Below are 16,568 nucleotides of genomic sequence, written 5' to 3' on the forward strand. Positions count from 1 at the left end.
TAAAATACCCAGATTATTGAAGAATCATGGATGTGCAAAAACAGCAGCACCATGGGATCAGGGCAGGGAGATGGAGTGTGAAACCTCTGAGTACATGGGATCAGGGCAGGGAGATGGAAGTGTGAAACCTCTGAGTGCAACATAATCCTAATGTCTGTGGTATAGAGTCTCAACATGAAATGAAAGATAGACCACTACTTATCAGTTCCATGTTTCATCTTTTTGTCATCTTTACACACAAAACATCTTTTTAGAGATGTGTTAACATTTTAAGGGCAAGCCATTCATTTTTATTTGTATCATATATCCTAGGTGTAGAATGTGTATGTGTTTTGTATCTTTAAGAAGCATTTCCAAGGACAGTACGTGCATATAAATAGCAAGCACATGCTAGCTTCGGTGACATTTTGAGAGTGCAGCCAGACTGTGAGCATGTATGAAAAAGATAGTCAGTTTATATGTTTATATGTTTATCTAAGTTAAAGTTATTAAGCCTAAATCCTGATGTGTTTGTACATAAAGCTACTTGAACAGAACCCATGAATGTTCATCTGTTTCATCCTGACCAGATGAGTGACATGGTGTCAGAAGTGGGATTCCAGAGACTGCTTTTCAGAGCTATGAGGTACAGAGTTAATAGTGAAGGTAAACTAAAAAAAACTGACAGCAAAAAAGGGTTAAGATAGTTGATAAAATGTTTATCAGAAAAGCACATAGGAGATTCAGAGTCACTTCAGAATTGCAAAACAATCATGTTTGAAGCAAAACAATAATGTTTAGAGTAACACGAGGTCAAGAAAAGAGATGAAATGGGCAAAACAAATATAATAAAGGGCAAAAAGGGCACATTAAGCATAAATAAAGCAACTGCATTTTTTGTTTTGGCAAATTACAGTGCTTTGGCATAAACTGCTATTTGATATTGATTGAAGCTATTCAGGGCATAACTAGAGTTATTAGAAGTATTGCAAATTATGTAAAAGTGCTTACAGTGTATGTTTATTACTGTGCATTTATTCTGAAGAGTTAATTGTGGGCAAAGTGCAACTATTTTGTGAAGTGCTGTTAAAATACAGCCATTTCAAAAAGTTTCTTGTGCTGGGTGTGTCTATTCGCAAAGGGCCACCAGTACAGTGTTTCTTGCACAGTAAAGAGTTATTTAGCTATGTTGGAAGTGTTTCAGTGTGCTGTGTACTGTTTATTTGCAAAGTGCAGTTACATCAAAATTTTTCTTATTCTGAGCTTCTTCTGCTGCCCAGTTTATTTGCACAGTGCAGTTATTCTGAAATGCTTCTTACACTGACAAGAGGTAATTTCTTGAAGTACAGTGGTTTCAAAAGGTATTCTTGTGCCATGGAGATTTATTTCACAATGTATTTCATAAAGTTCAGTTATTCAGCTATTGGGCATAGCTACAAGTACTGGCATAAATTTCTGGCATAGACCAGGTCCACTTGTATTTGATCAGAATATTGCAAAGAACTGGAGAATATTTGAGCAAGAATAAGATATTTTCATACAAGCAGCTTATTCTGATAAAGATGTACACACCAGGGTATTCATTTTGTTCAACCTAGCTGGGTCAGAGGACATTGAAAGAGAGCATTCATTTGTGTATGCACCAGCAGTATATGAAGGAGAGGTGGAAAACCATCATATTGTTGTTCATGTTCAGGCTGAATCAAGAGAATACCCTAAGTGTTTGAAATACAAAATAAGAGAAATGTGCAACCCCCAGACACATTTTACATTAGAGGCATTTGTTTTACACAAGAGATCAAAAGCCAGGAGAAACTTTTGCAGCTTATATTACTGATCTGAGAAACAAAGCTAAAACCTGCATGTTTGGTGATTTAAAAATAAGTTAATAAAGGACAGGTTTGTGTGTGATATTAATAGTGCTGCTGTGAGAAAGATTTTGCTTCATGACAGTGATTTAACACTGAGTAAAGATATTGAGATTTGTCAAATCCATGAAGTTACAGAAAGGCACACAAGTATGTTCGCAAGTGATAAGAGCATTGCTTCAGCAGACTCCAGAACAAATGTAGATAACATGTAGCATGTGGCAAGCAGAAACAGGCACATGGCAGCTGCAGCCTCTGTGGGTGTGGCAAGAAAAAAACATAGTCTTACAGCAAGTTCTAATACTAGTTCAGTTAAAGGAGCATGCTCAGTGCAGTATGAGGGTAAATCAGCAAAACCCAAGTCAAGCTTTATTGTTAACTGTTGCAATTGTGGTGCCAAGCACGAGTCTAAAAAAGAAAAGTGCTTAGCATTTGCTCAGCAATGCCACAACTGTAAAAAAGGAACCATTTCAAAAGTTTTGCATATCAAGTAAACCTCACTCAGTTACAAAGAAGGTCACTTAAAAAAGCAAGGTGATAATATAGAAAGCTGCAAGTCTAATTTCTATGTAGTTGATGTATCAGCAGTCAGTGAAAAAATTAATGTAGTAGATTTATTGGCAAAGAATGAAGTATTTTTTACTGTCCTGATCCATGGGGAACCCACCAAGATCAAAGTAGACATTGGTTCAAAGTGTCACGTTATGCCAGCAGAAACATTTGCTAAATTGGGAGCTGGTGAACAACTTAATGTGGTCAGTTGTGCAAAACCTGTTACGTATGGAGGTGAAGAAATTCAGACCGAAGGCTCGGTAGTTCTTTCATGTTATTTGGCTGGGAAATGTCAGAAGTTATTATTATATGTAGTCTGAAGACCTATGCAGTCTTTATTAGGTCTCAGAGATAGTTTGAGAAATAATCTGCTTTCCTTTACTAAAGAAGTTCATTATATAAGCATGTGTCCCAGTTCCAGCTTCAGTAATACTATTTTCTCAGAATATGCTGATGTTTTCAAGGACAAGCTAGGCAAACTTCTAGTTTTGTATTCTATGAAGTTAGACCCAGAGGTCAGCCCAGTGGTCAAACCAGCAAGAAGAGTTCCAATAGCTATGCAGAGCAAAGTCAAAGCTCAGTTGGGTAAAATGGTGCAACAAGGTGTAATTTGCCCAGTTACACAACCTACTGAATGGGTGTCATCATTGGTAGCTGCTCACAAAAAAGGCTCAGATGAAATCAGAATATGCATTGACCTGAGAGATTTGAATAAAGCATTAAAGAGACCTTATCACCCTATGCGAACAGTTGAGGAAGTCACAGCCTTAATATTAACCTTATATTTACTCAGCTCTGTTTTTAAACCAAAACATACAACTTATTCTACTATTTTAACATTTTCCTTTTTGTTTATAGTACTGTTTTATCTGTCAACAATATACATGTATGTAGCTTACATATTTTAACTACTAAAATTCTCTATTGCTATTTTTATTGAAATGTATATGTATTGCTATTTTATTGCATTGTATACCTTTGGAGCTTTTCTCTCCAGTCCTCCACTGAAAAAGGGCAATAGCTCAGCTGAACACTCCCAGTCAACAAATGTAAAATAAATAATTAAACAAATACCAAATGCCACTGTTGTTTCTGTCTTGGATGCAAAGAGTTCATTTTAGCAAGTGATGCTTAATTGCAAGTCTTCACTACTGACTACATTCAGTACCCCATTTTGAAGATATAGATTCATCAGGATGCCATTTGGAACAAATTCTGCAAGTAAAGTCTTTCAGCATCCACTGGAGCAAATATTTTCAGGTCATCCATGTGCCATAATAGTAGATGATTTATTAGTTGGAGGCAGTGGTGAAGCAGAGCATGACAGAAACCTCAGGAAAGTTCTAGATGGAGCATGTGAAGTGAACGTAAAGCTCAATCCTCTGAAGCGCAAATACAGACTACCAGAAGTTACATATGTAGGTCATTTATTTGCTAGCACTGGCTTACGACCAGATCTGTCTAAGCAAGCAGCCATTTTTGAAATGCCAGCACCAAATAATGTTCAAGCTCTACAATGTTTTCTTGGCATGATCAACTATTTGGGCAAGTTTATACCAGACTTCAGTTTGTTGACAGCGCCTTTGAGAGAGCTTACATGCAAAAATGTGGCATGGTCTTGTTAGAACAGTCCCAGAGAGTATTTGAAGACCTTAAGCAGAAAATTGGCACGCCACCTACATTGAGATACTAACATGTCAATAAATTCATCATTCTTTCCTGTGATGCTTCAAAATTTGGTGTTGGTGCAGTTATTCTTCAAGATGGCAGACCAGTAGCCTATGCATCTAGATCTCTTTCCCAAACTGAAATGCAATCTGTTCAAATTGCAAAAAAAAATTTAGCAATTGTGTTTGCATGTTCAAACAGTTTTTAAAGAAACCTATGCATTCTGCTCCTGCAAGATTACAAAGAACAATGTTCAAATTGCAGGAATACAACTTTAAAATGGTCTATACAAAAGGCAAACTTCTTTATTTGGCTGATACCTTATCCAGATCACCCAGAAATACAACGGAACAGCCTGATGCAGAGAATTTTGATTTTGATGTCATGAAAGTGTGTAATTTTCTACTGTGAAACCTGATGAGCTGAGAGATCATACAAAGACAGATCCTGTTTGCAAAAGCTCAACCACTACATACATGTAGGATTGCCATCAAAGTAATCTAGTGTACCACCTGAAGTGCAGCTTTATTTTCCTTACTGAGATGAAATGTTGATGGAAGATGACATTATTTTCAAATGTTCTAAAATTGTTGTTCATACTTCCTTACAACATGATATATCCAGATTTTGCATCATAACCACCCAGGTTCCAAATCTACCAAAAGAAGGGTGAGAGGACTAGTATTTTGGCATTCTCTCGCAAAATACATTGACAAAGTACTTTCTTCTTGTTTAGTATGCAATAGTACTAAACCACATCTGCAAAAAGAGGCACTTCAGCTAAGCCAAATTCCTGAACTACTTTGGTCAACAGTAGCCACTGACATATTTGAGTGGAGCAATCAGCATTACTTAGTGTTGGTCGATTCTTATTCAAACTGATTTGAGATTGAGTTACTACCTAACCTGACATCCACTCCTGTTACTACCAAGTTGAAACATTATCTCTCAGTCCACAGAAGTCCACAGAAGCTTGTCTCTGACAATGGTACCTAATTTACCAGTCAGTTGTTTCAGAAATTTGCAAAAGAATGGGACTTTGTAGATGTTACTAGTAGTCCTGAATACCCACAGTCAAATGGACTAGCAAAACATACAGAATAGAGTGCAAAGAAATTACTAGAGAAGTCAAAGCGTGACAGTACTGATGTCTTTTTGAATTTACTCAATCTCAGAAACATACTCCGTGACAATATACTTGGCTCACCTGCTCAGAGACTTCTATCTAGGCAAACCAGAATAATCTTACCTATCAGTTCCAGTGTATTGAGGCCTAAAACTAAAAACAACAGAACAATCAAAACCCAACTATTCAGAAAGCATTCTTTCCAGAAGTCCAGCTATGATAAATCAAGCAGATTTCTTTGTCCATTGAAAGAAGGAGAGACAGTAAGGATACAAGCAGCAAAAGGTTTTGACTGGTTGGTCAAGTAACAGGTATAGGTACTGAGTGGAGACCCTACTTTGTAGAAGCTGAGGGTGTGGAGTACAGGACAGACATCTTCTTCCTGTATCAGAACTAATATTGCAGCATTGTTCCTGTGATACAGACTCTAGATCTCAGAGCAATCCAGACAATGTTCCTGTTGCAGAACGTGTCTTAACTCCTACTTCCATTCTTAAAGATGTTCCTGATGCCCCTAAAGTCGAACATTCAGCAGAGACTGTCCCAGTTGCTAGATCTAATTCTAATTTCTATGTCACATGATTTGGTCACATCTCCAGACCTAGTGTGAAATACACAGCAACCTGGACATAAATGTCTGTATGTATTTATGTATTTATTTCAGTTTGTTAACTGCGAAAGTCCATTGGGCCAAGGTAGCCTGTTTTCAGTGGAGGCCCGAGGAGAAAAGCTCCAGACAGAAAGACAATATACAATGTATTAGTACAGCATATAAGAACAACAGTTTAACATTCAATATACAGCAAGGCAAGATTTTACATATCTTGAAATGTATGAGCTGAGTTAATCACTTATAAGATATTAGCAAAAACAATAACTTTATGTTCATTTAATACACTACATGTATTTAGGCAAAGGAATTTTAGAGAGATGAACTGAACCAGTGGCAGAGATTAGAGGAGAATAGAATAGGGATAGGTATCAGGAATCAGGTAGAATGGGTACAGGAGCACTCACAGAGGGAGTAGAGGTGAGAGTGGAGTAGGGTTTTAAAGGATGGTAGGTTAGGAGTAGTTCTAATGTAAGGGGGAAGTGAGTTCCATAATCTGGCAAGGGAGAATGATAGTAGAAGTTGCCCTGGTGCGTGTAAAGGCTGGTAAAGTTCTAAGAGGTTCTGATTTGTGGATCTAAGTGTTCTGTATGACTGGTGATGTTTTAGGGAAGTGGAGAGTGATGGACAGTTAGAAGGTATGAAAATTAGCTTGTGTGCTGTAGTTAGTTGAATGAAATTGAGGTAGCTTAGGAGTTTCAACCAATTTAGAGCATGTAAGGAGTTGCAATGGTGAGTAGAGGATTTGGATCCTGTGGCAAACTGAAATTTTGTTATAGCATGAGGAAAGTTTAGATTTTAGGGATGATTGGAGGTTAGAGAGTAGTGGAGCTCCTTACAAAAGGGAGGGTAGGAGGTGGGTGGTAGATAGCTGTTGTCTAGAAGACAGAGAAATGTAATGTCTGTGTCGATAAAGCATACCAAGTTTTTTATGAGTCTTTTTAATATTGGTTTGTAGATGGATGTCAGATTTTAGCTGGTCATCGATAAGGACGCCCAGAAGTTTTGTATCGGGAACTATTTCAATAGTTGTTTTGTTTAGGCTAAGTATAGCGAAGGATGCTTTGTCAGCAGCAGTATGTCTAGAAGGGGTAAAGATCATTATTTTGGATGTGGAGGCATTTAGGGCTAGGTGATTGTCAAGCATCTGACTCAGTAGAGGAGAAGGCTTCTTGCATAAGGTTAGTAAAGGAAGAGTTTTGGCTGAGCAGATCATAGTGGAGTCATCTGCGTATTGCACCAATTTAGCATTGGGGATCTTTTGGTGGAAATCATTGATGAAAATGTTAAATAGTAAAGGACCCAAAATAAGAGCCTTGGGGTACAGCTGTTGGGGTGTGAAGGAAAGAGGAAGTGCAGTAGTTCCATTTTACAGCTTGTTCCCTGGCTGAGATATAGCTGGAGAACCATTTGATAGATGAAGAGGAGAGATTAAGATGGGAGAGTTTAGAAAGTAGAAGCTCATGAGAGACAGTGTTGAAAGCTTTAGATAAGTCAAGGAGGAGCGTAGAAACTATGTTCCCAGAGTCACGAGTAGAGTTAATGATTTCGAGGAAGGAAAGAAGGTCAGTGGTGGTGCTATGTCCTGGTCTAAACCCGTGTTGGGTAGGAGTTAGGAGTTGGTTGTCCAGTAGGTAGGGTAATAGTTGGAGGTGAATACATTTTTCGAGCATCTTAGAGATAGGGGATAGGATAGCAATAGGGTGAAAGTTGGAGATTGAACAGTTTGTACCTCCTTTATGGAAGGGGATGATGAAGGCTTTTTTCCAGAGGTGTGGTACATAGGACTCCTGAATGGAGCGATTGATTAGGATGCTGATTGGAAGGGCTATGCCATCAGCAGCTAGTTGGAGAAAGTTGGATGGAACGTCATCTGGGGCATTAGAGCAAGTTTTTAACTTTTGTAGGAGCTTTTTTATAGTGTGGGTAGGAATGGATTTGAAAGTAAAAGGGGAGGACTTAGGGTTCATGGATGTTAAGTTTTTTTTATCAGTTAAGTTGGGGGGGATGTTGCTAGGGAAAAAAGAGGTGAGTTTGCTTATGGAATAAATGAAAAAGGAGTTGAATTGGGTAGCTAGGTGGAGGTCTGGTGTGTTTGGGTCAGGGCAAGGGTTCTCTTTTTTTGCCTGTGGATAATATTGATGAAATACTTTTCCAAAATTTTCTGGGGTTGGTTTTATGATTATTTTGAAGTTTAAGGTAGTAGGATTTGCGGTCAGTGGCTATTTTTTTTATTTGATTTCACAGTTGCTTGTATTCAGCAAGAGAGTTGGGAGTTTTGCATTTTTGGTAGTATTTCCAAATTTTATTTCGGTGATGTATAAGTAGTTTTGTGTCTTTAGTTAGCCAGGGGGCTGTTTTGGATCTGAGTCTTTTGGTTCTACTAGGAGGGAAGTGGTTAAGTATATCAGTGAAAATTCTATTGAAATGTGAGACTGCGGCATCTAAAGGGAGGGACTTTAGAGGGTTCCAGTCTATCTGTTTTAAGGTATTAGAGAAAATTAGGGGCTTAAGTTTTGCATGTTGCGGGTGGTAATGTATGCATGTCAAAGCATTATTTTGTATCATATTGCATGCCATTGTCATCAATGATGCATGACTCATTTCTTAAAGAGGGAAGATGTAGAATATGTATGTGTGCTGTACCTTTAAGAAGCATTTCCAAGGACAGCACGTGCATATAAATAGCAAGCATGTGCTAGCGTAAATGCCATTTTGAGAGTACAGCCAGGGTGTGAGCATGTATGAGAGAGATAGCAAGTTTGTTTATAAGTGTATCTAAGTTATAGTTATTAAGCCTCAATCCTGATGTGTTATAATAAAGCTGCTTGAACAGAATCCACAAACGTTTGTCTGTTTCATCCTGACCAGATGAGCGACACTAGGATTCCTCAAATTCTCAAAAATGATCTCAGACATGTTTACTCTAACAATGTTTTTGGTGGCAAAAAGACTTTCTTTACTTACAAATTGCATAACTAAAGATATGACATAATAACTGAAGGCATGTATGCCCATGACTTAAAACACCCCTAAATTATGCTGTGTACATTCTCACATAGTTTTTTATTTACTGCAGGTGATTCCATGTCATAATTATAAACCTGATGTGGTGACAAGAACTTGAAGTTTTTGCATTTTTATCCAGTCTTGTTACATGTGTTTCTTTTTATACATTGTATGCAAATATTCCTTTAAGTCCAAGTACTCTGTCTATACATTTTATGCAATCAGTACTTGTAAAAAAATGCACAGGTGGCATTTTTTGTTCCATAGAATCATTTATTTTATTTATTTATTTTACATTTGTTGACTGGGCTAGTCTAAATGGATATATGTCCATTTTCAGTAGAGGCCCGGGGAAAAAAGCTCCACATTAGTTATATAGCAAATAATGTACATAAAAAAACACCCTTATAGATAGGCCTATGTTTAAATTACATGAGAAACGATTAAACATAGTAGGCAAAGAACAAAGAGCTAATTATTTACAAAGATCAATGCAGGACTATATTCAAACAGTTTAAGCACAGAAGTTTAACACAGAAACTTAATAAAATTAGAAAAAAAGTTAATAGAGATAAGTGAGATTCAGCTGGGATTAGTACATAGGCATAGCCATTGTGAGTTAAGGAAGGTTTTTAATTGCTTTTTGAAAAGTGGAGTAGATGTGAGGGACGTTAGTTTACTAGGAAGCTTATTCCAATAATTTCTAATAGAGTTAGTAAATAGACAATTGCCAGATTTGTTGTTGGATTTAAGGGTTGCAACTAGTAGCTTATTTGCTGAGCATAGGGTAATGAGATTTTTATATGGGTTGATCAGGTTAGAGAGAATGGGAATATTTATAGGATGCCACAAGATTTTGTGGGTGATAGTAAATTGTTGAAAGAGCATCTGGTTTTGGAGTTCCAGCCATCCTAGTTTTAGGTTTTGACAGTGGTGAGTATGGAAAGGGGATCTGGTGGCGAATCTAGCAATGTTATTGTAAGATGTGGCCAGGTTATTTAGATTGTATTTGGATAGATTAGTATAATATGGGAGGCGTAGAGAAGGGTGGATAGTAGGTGAGTTTAGGCAATAGTATTGCTGGCTGTAGGTGTAAGGAAGGGTTTTAGCCTATAGAGGGAACCAAGTTTTCTATTCACTGATTTGATGGTAAGGTTAATGTGTGTGTCAAAGCTGAGATTATGGTCAATTGTTACACCTAATAGTTTGGTAGTTGTGTCAGGTGCTATTACAGTGCCGTTGTTTGATATAATTGTGAAATCTATGGAGGGAGACTTCTGGGTAGGGGGGAAATAGTAAAAGTTTTTTTTTTTTTTTGGGTTAAGGAGGAGACAGCGTTTGGAGAACCAGTTTTCAACTGAGGTAAACATTTTTTGCGTGTTAGACTGGAGTTCAGCAGTAGATGCTGTGGTGCAGATTAATGTTGAGTCGTCGGCATATTGAATACAGGTGGTTTGGGGTAGTGATGTTTTCAGGACATTGATAAAAATAGAAAAGAGGAGGGGCCCCAGAATAGAGCCTTGTGGGACTCCAAGGGAGATAGGGAGTAGTGTAGATAGGTTGTTGTCCCAGAGGACTGATTGTTGTCTATTTCCAAGATAGGATTTAAACCATTTGACAGCCTGAGTGTGAATTGAAAGTGAAGTAAGTGTATCTAACATTAAATGATGATTTACCATGTCAAAGGCTTTGGAGAGGTCTAGAAAGAGAGCAGAGGAGAGCAAGTTGTTGTTTTGATTTTTATTAATAGAGTCAGAGAAGGATAGGAGTGCAGTTGCAGTACTATGAAAAGGCCTAAAGCTGTGCTGGCAGACAGCTAAAAGATTAATTTGGAGGAGATGATCACGAAGTTGCTGGTGAACGCATTTCTCCATGATTTTAGCCAAAGGAGAAAGTAGAGCTATAGGACAGAAGTTAGTGAGTTCAGTTGAGTTACCTCCTTTATGTAGAGGGATAATATGTGAAATCTTCCAAAGGACTGGTATATAGCCTTCTGTGATAGGTTCATAGTTTCATAGGTAGGTACTAGGCTATCTGCCCAAGGGCATTTTTAAGCCTAGCCAGATTGTGTCGGCTTTCACCCCCCCATTGATTAATTAACTGAGCCTCTGTCAAGAAGAGCCAATGAAGTGATCCCAGGGGTGTATTTTCTGTTACCCATCCACTCGTCAAGGCTTCTCTTGAAGAGTGTTAGTGAGGGGCTCTGCCTAATGTAGTTAGAAATTTTGTTCCAAAGCATGGGGAGTCTCTGACAGGAATCTATCCCACCAGCATGTTCTATTTATTGTTGTGGCGAGGTTTAGCTCACTAGAGCGCGTGGCTCGCAGTGACTTGGATTTCTTTAGTTGGAGCATGTCCATCAATTCTGAGTTGGACATGGCTTTGTAAGTCAGGCAGAGATCACCTCTGAGTAAGCAATATGCCGCTGAGTACAGCTGGAGTTCATAGGTTCATAGGTTCATAGGGTGGTACTAGGCTATCAGCCCTAGGGCCTATACAAGCCTAACCATAACAATTCCCTGGCTATTTCTTCCCACATTATTTACTTTCCTGGACCCCTGTCTATCAGGGCGACTGACGTGATCCCTGGGGTGAATTTCCTTTCTCCCATCCAATCGTCAAGGTTCCTCTTGAAGAGGTCCAAAGAGGCACTCTGCTTGACATGTATGGGCAATCTATTCCAGAGTCTGGGGAGTCTCTGGGTCAGGAACCTATCCCTCCAGCATGTTTTGTTTATTGTGATGACAAGGTTTAGATCCCTGGAGCGTGTAGCTCTGAGGGATTGGGATTTCTTTAAGTGTAGCATGTCCAACAGCTCTGGGTTTGACATGACCTTGTATGTTAAGCAGAGATCACCTCTGAGTAGATGATATGCGACAGAGTATAGCTGGAGTTTTTTAAGGCGGTCAGCGTAGGGCATCTGCTTTAGGCCTGTTATTATTTTAGTGAGGTATTTCTGAGGCCTTTCCAGTTGTTGCAGATGTCTTGATAGGTACATACCAAATGGGGCGTTGTATTCTATAATGGGTCTAATGAGGGATGAGTACAGTGGGACAATGACCTCCTTTTTTCTGGATGAAAATGTTCTGTTAATTAAGATGGAGATAAGGTAGGCGACTACTCTAGTTGCTATTTGCAGAAATTCAGCTGGAAGGAGGTCAGCAGAGGGGGTACATGGTTTTAGTTTATGAAGGTGGGAATGGATGAGAGAGGTAGGTACAGGTTGTAGTTGTAAGACATGAGTTATGTTGGTTTGAGATGAAGTATTTGAGATGCTGGCTGGAGATAGAGTACTTGCTAGTGATTGGACTGTGTCCACCAAGAATCTATTAAAGGAGTTAGCAATTTGGCTGGGAGATTTCTGAGTAAAGTTAGCTGGAGTAGGAGTTTTGGAGTGCCCTGGGTGGAGTAGGCTATTTATACCTGACCAGAATTTTTGTGGGCTTTTATGTTGGGCTTGCTGGAGTTTATGATAGTAGTTTTTTTGTCTTGGAGTATCAATTTCTTTGTGGCATTTCTCGGCTGTCTAAAGCTTTCATGATCAGATGGGTTTGTAGTATTTCTCCATTTAGACCAGATTCTATTTCTTTGAAATATTTTTTCCTTGTCTCCTTAGTGAGCCAAGGTGCAGGTTTGTTCTTAGTTCTGACAGTCCTAGAGGGGGGCATGGTGTTCTAGGATTTGTAGAAATTTATTGTTAAAATAACAGACAGCTTTGTCAAGCAGTAGGTATTTAAGGGGTGACCAATTACAGGCTTTAAGTTCAGCTTGGAAGTTTGCTGAGTTGAGGGTTTTTTATTACGGATAGTTCTATAGATTGTTTGGTTAGGTATAGTGTTTTTTGTCTGGTAATAAAGGTAAGAGAATGATGACTGATATCATCAGGCAGTATGCCTGTTTTATAGGAGAGGGAGTTACTGTTGACTAGTATCCCGTCTAAGATGGCTTGCTTGTTGCTTGGTTTGTGTATTCTGGTGGGGGAGGTAATGGTTTGATTGAAGCTATACAGGTTTATGTGAGAGGTTTGTTGTGCTGAGCTGCAACAGTTCCAGTCAATGTTAAAATCTCCAAGGAGTATGGTTTCTTGTGGGACAGACATGGAGAGCTAGTTGAGGACATTTTCGAGAGTATTAATGCTGTTTCCTGGTGGGATGTAGGAGCAAATTATATGTACTGATTTGTTAGCATTTAGCTGTAGGTTAGAGATTAAGATTTCAGTGTTACTGGAAGAGGAAGGTTGACTATTTAGTGGTGTAACCTGTAATTGAGATTTATATAGTATTGCTACCCTGCCACCCTTTTTATTTAGATAGTCAGATCTCAGGATGTTATAACCATATGGGATTATATCATTGTCTTTAGTTATTGGTTTGAGCCACGTTTCTGTGAGACATAGGATATCAAAAGAGTGAATGCACAGCAGGGCATGAAGTAGGGTTATTTTATTATTTAAGCTACGTATATTAAGGTGGCCTATGAGGAGGGAGTTATTGGCACTAGTGAAGATATGAGACATAATGGGTTTGTCAGAGTGAGGAGCAGAGATAGTATTCTTTGGGCCAGGATTAGGATGAATATCTCCGTGTAGTAATATGGGTTGTAGAGGGCTATAAAGGTGTTTCAAGAGTTTAAAGAAGTTGGGGATTTGTTTTCTAGTGTGAGAATACTTAATATGGGTTATTCTATGAAACTGTGGATGAAGGTAGAAAGATGAGGATGTTATGTCAAAGTGTATTTGTAAGGTTAGAGGATTAAATGAAGTTGTTTGTTTTAAGGTGGGATGAAATCTTGTAAGGCTAAGATGTTCATAGTAGGTGAGGTATTGGGATAAGAATAGGGGAGTAAGAAAGTAAGAGCGAGAAGGCTATAAGAGAGGCAAGGCCTGCCTACAATAGGCATGGTTGGGACAAAGGGGAGATAGAAGCTGAGAGATATAAGATAGAAATGAGAGGAGGTAAAAGGGCGGAGTTGTTGAAGGGAAAAAGAATGAGGTAGTTGGAGGTATCAGGTGATTGGATAGGTCAGTTAATGCGATAGTGAGAGCTATTGGATAATAGAGGATGGAGGTGTGGCTTGGGAAGTATAAGTGTAGGTGCACTGGGGGTGAGTGAGATTTGGGGGTAGGGTAGGGGAGCAGAGTGAGCCCACAGGGCGAACAGAGTGGGTTAGAGCAAGTGAGGAATAGTGACAGAAACAATCAATGAAATAGCTGAATACAGCTAACTTCTTAGCAGTGCTAGGTAAGAGGGGAGTGCTAGAATATGTGTACAACAACAAGGACTAAAAGTCTGTAGGAGGAGATTGAGGAAAGAAGAAAAGGACTACAGCAAGTATAGGTAACTAGCAAGATCATACAGTATTACAGAGTGGATAAGGAGAAAATGGTCAGGAATATTTCTAAGCCTAATAAAGGAGCCTAGGGAAGGGAGTCACCCAGTGGTCAAATACAAAAGTACAATTGAAAGTATTTAGGAAGAGGCAGAAGACAGAGGAGAGAGCTGGTCAATACATTGCTGGAGAGGCTAATACTATGAAAAGTAGTAGGGGGGTAAAGGCTGCTGGGTACCTGGTACAGGTGGAGATTTAATACAAATTCTGAACTGTAAAAAAAAAAGTCCAGGTTTTTGTTAAAATACAACTTCACAGCTTAGAAGAGAGGTCAGACATACTTTCACTGATGTATTGGATGGAGGGGATTTTGAGAAAAGGACAACAGCTTCCTTTAAGTTGTTGATTTGATAGTTGACATTGTGGTGAGAGGTCCTTGCAGGATAGACAGCTAGAATGCAACTAACAGCGGGCCAAACTGCCTTTCAGTTTGTAGCCTGCTACAGAACACCCTCCCTATTACAGGAACCCCACTTGGCATTCCTGAGAACACTGGAGAATATGAAGGTCTATCTAAACACTATGTTATTGGGTGACTTCAACTACCCAAACATTGACTGGGAAAACTACTCAAGCCCAAGCAGCCTCACCCACCGGTTCCTTGAATTTATAAACTCTAACGCAATGGAACAACTGGTCACCACTCCCACAAGAGGGAACAACATATTGGACCTGGTCATCACCAACATGGGGACTCTATGTTCATAGGTTCATAGGTTCATACTAGGCTATCTGCCCAAGGGCATTTATAAGCCTAGCCCATAGTTATGTGGCTTTCGCCACCCCTTTAGTTTGAATAAAAACTATGCCTATCATTTTTCTGTGCCTCTGTCAAGCAGTGACACTGAAGTAATCCCTGGGGTATATCTGCGATCTCCCATCCATTGGTCAAGATTCCTCTTGAACAAGGCCAGCGAGGTGCTCTGCCTCACATGTACCGGGATTTTGTTCCACAGCATAGGGAGTCTCTGGGTGATGAATCTGTCCCTCCAGCACGTTCTATTTATAACCGTGTCAAGGTTTAAGTCTCCCGCCCTTGTGGTTCTGAGGATCTAGATTTTTGAGGTGAAGCATATTCATCAAATCTGGGTTTGACATGGCCTTATATGTCAGGCACAGGTCACCTCTGAGCAAGCGGTATGAGACTGAATAGAGCTGGAGTTCTTTCAGTCGGGCAGCATAAGACATATTTTTGAGACCCTTTATCCTTTTGGTGAGGAACTTTTGGGGCCTTTCAAGCTGCAGCAGGTGTCTGGTCAGATACATTCCAAACGGGGCATCGTACTCAATCATAGGTCTAATGAGTGATGAGTACAGGGGGACGATGACCTCCCTTGATCTAGATGTGAATCCCTTCATGATCAGGTGGGCGATATAGAAGATTTTCCTAACTACTTTAGCAATATGAGTGTGAAAGGAAAGGGTAGTGTGAAGATGGGTCCCCAGATCCCTGATGACTTTTTCTGTGCTCAGTGGATTGCCACCTATATGGTAGCTAGGGGTAACCTTGTTTTTCCCGAAGGGTATGACTATGCATTTTTTGGCGTTTAACTTCAGGCCATGGCTCTGGCACCAGTTATCCGTTTCTGTGAGGCCCTTCTGGAGGATATCTGTGTCAGATGTGTTTTCGGCTATAGCGCCCAGTTTGCAGTCATCTGCAAACTTTGTCAGCCATAACCCTCCTGTGTTTGCTTGTACTTCAGAAAAGTAGATGCCGAACAAGAGTGGACCCAGGACTGAGCCCTGTGGGACACCACTTGTGACAGGCTTTGAGTCTGACATGGCTCCAGCAACTCTGACCCTGTGGGTTCTGTCACTTAGCCAGTTTGCAACCCATCTTGTGATGTATGGGTTTACATTCAAGCTGATGAGTTTTTCGATGATACCTGAATGGGGTATTGTGTCGAAGGCCTTTGCCAGGTCGAGGTAGGCTGTATGGACTGTCTTTCCCTCATCAATGGCCTTGGTGACTGTCTCGAAAAAGTCAACCAAGTTTAAGAGGCAGGATTTGCCTTTGACAAAGCCAAACTGGGTTGGATCCAAAGTCTGCAAGTTCCCTATGTCTTTATTTATGAGTTCCATTATGATCCTCTCCATGGCTTTGCAGATAAGGCTTGTCAAGCTAATGGGGCGGTAATTTCCAGGGTCTGTGGAGGCACCACCCTTATGAAGTGGGACCACAGTCGCGTCGCCACTCCTTGGTGCGTATCCTGAGGTGAGGCTAAGATTAAACAGCTGTCCTAACTGTGGGTTTAATTCCTCATTGAGTTCATGAAGCACACAGCCGGGGACACCATCCGGTCCCATGGATGCTGTGTTTTTTGCCTTAGTGAGGGCAGTTCTCACCTGGGCGTTGGAGATGTTTGGG

This window comes from Protopterus annectens, chromosome 8.part0 (genome assembly GCF_019279795.1).
Source record: "Protopterus annectens isolate FY-2018-M chromosome 8.part0, PAN1.0, whole genome shotgun sequence".
Taxonomy (NCBI): Eukaryota; Metazoa; Chordata; order Ceratodontiformes; family Protopteridae; genus Protopterus; species Protopterus annectens.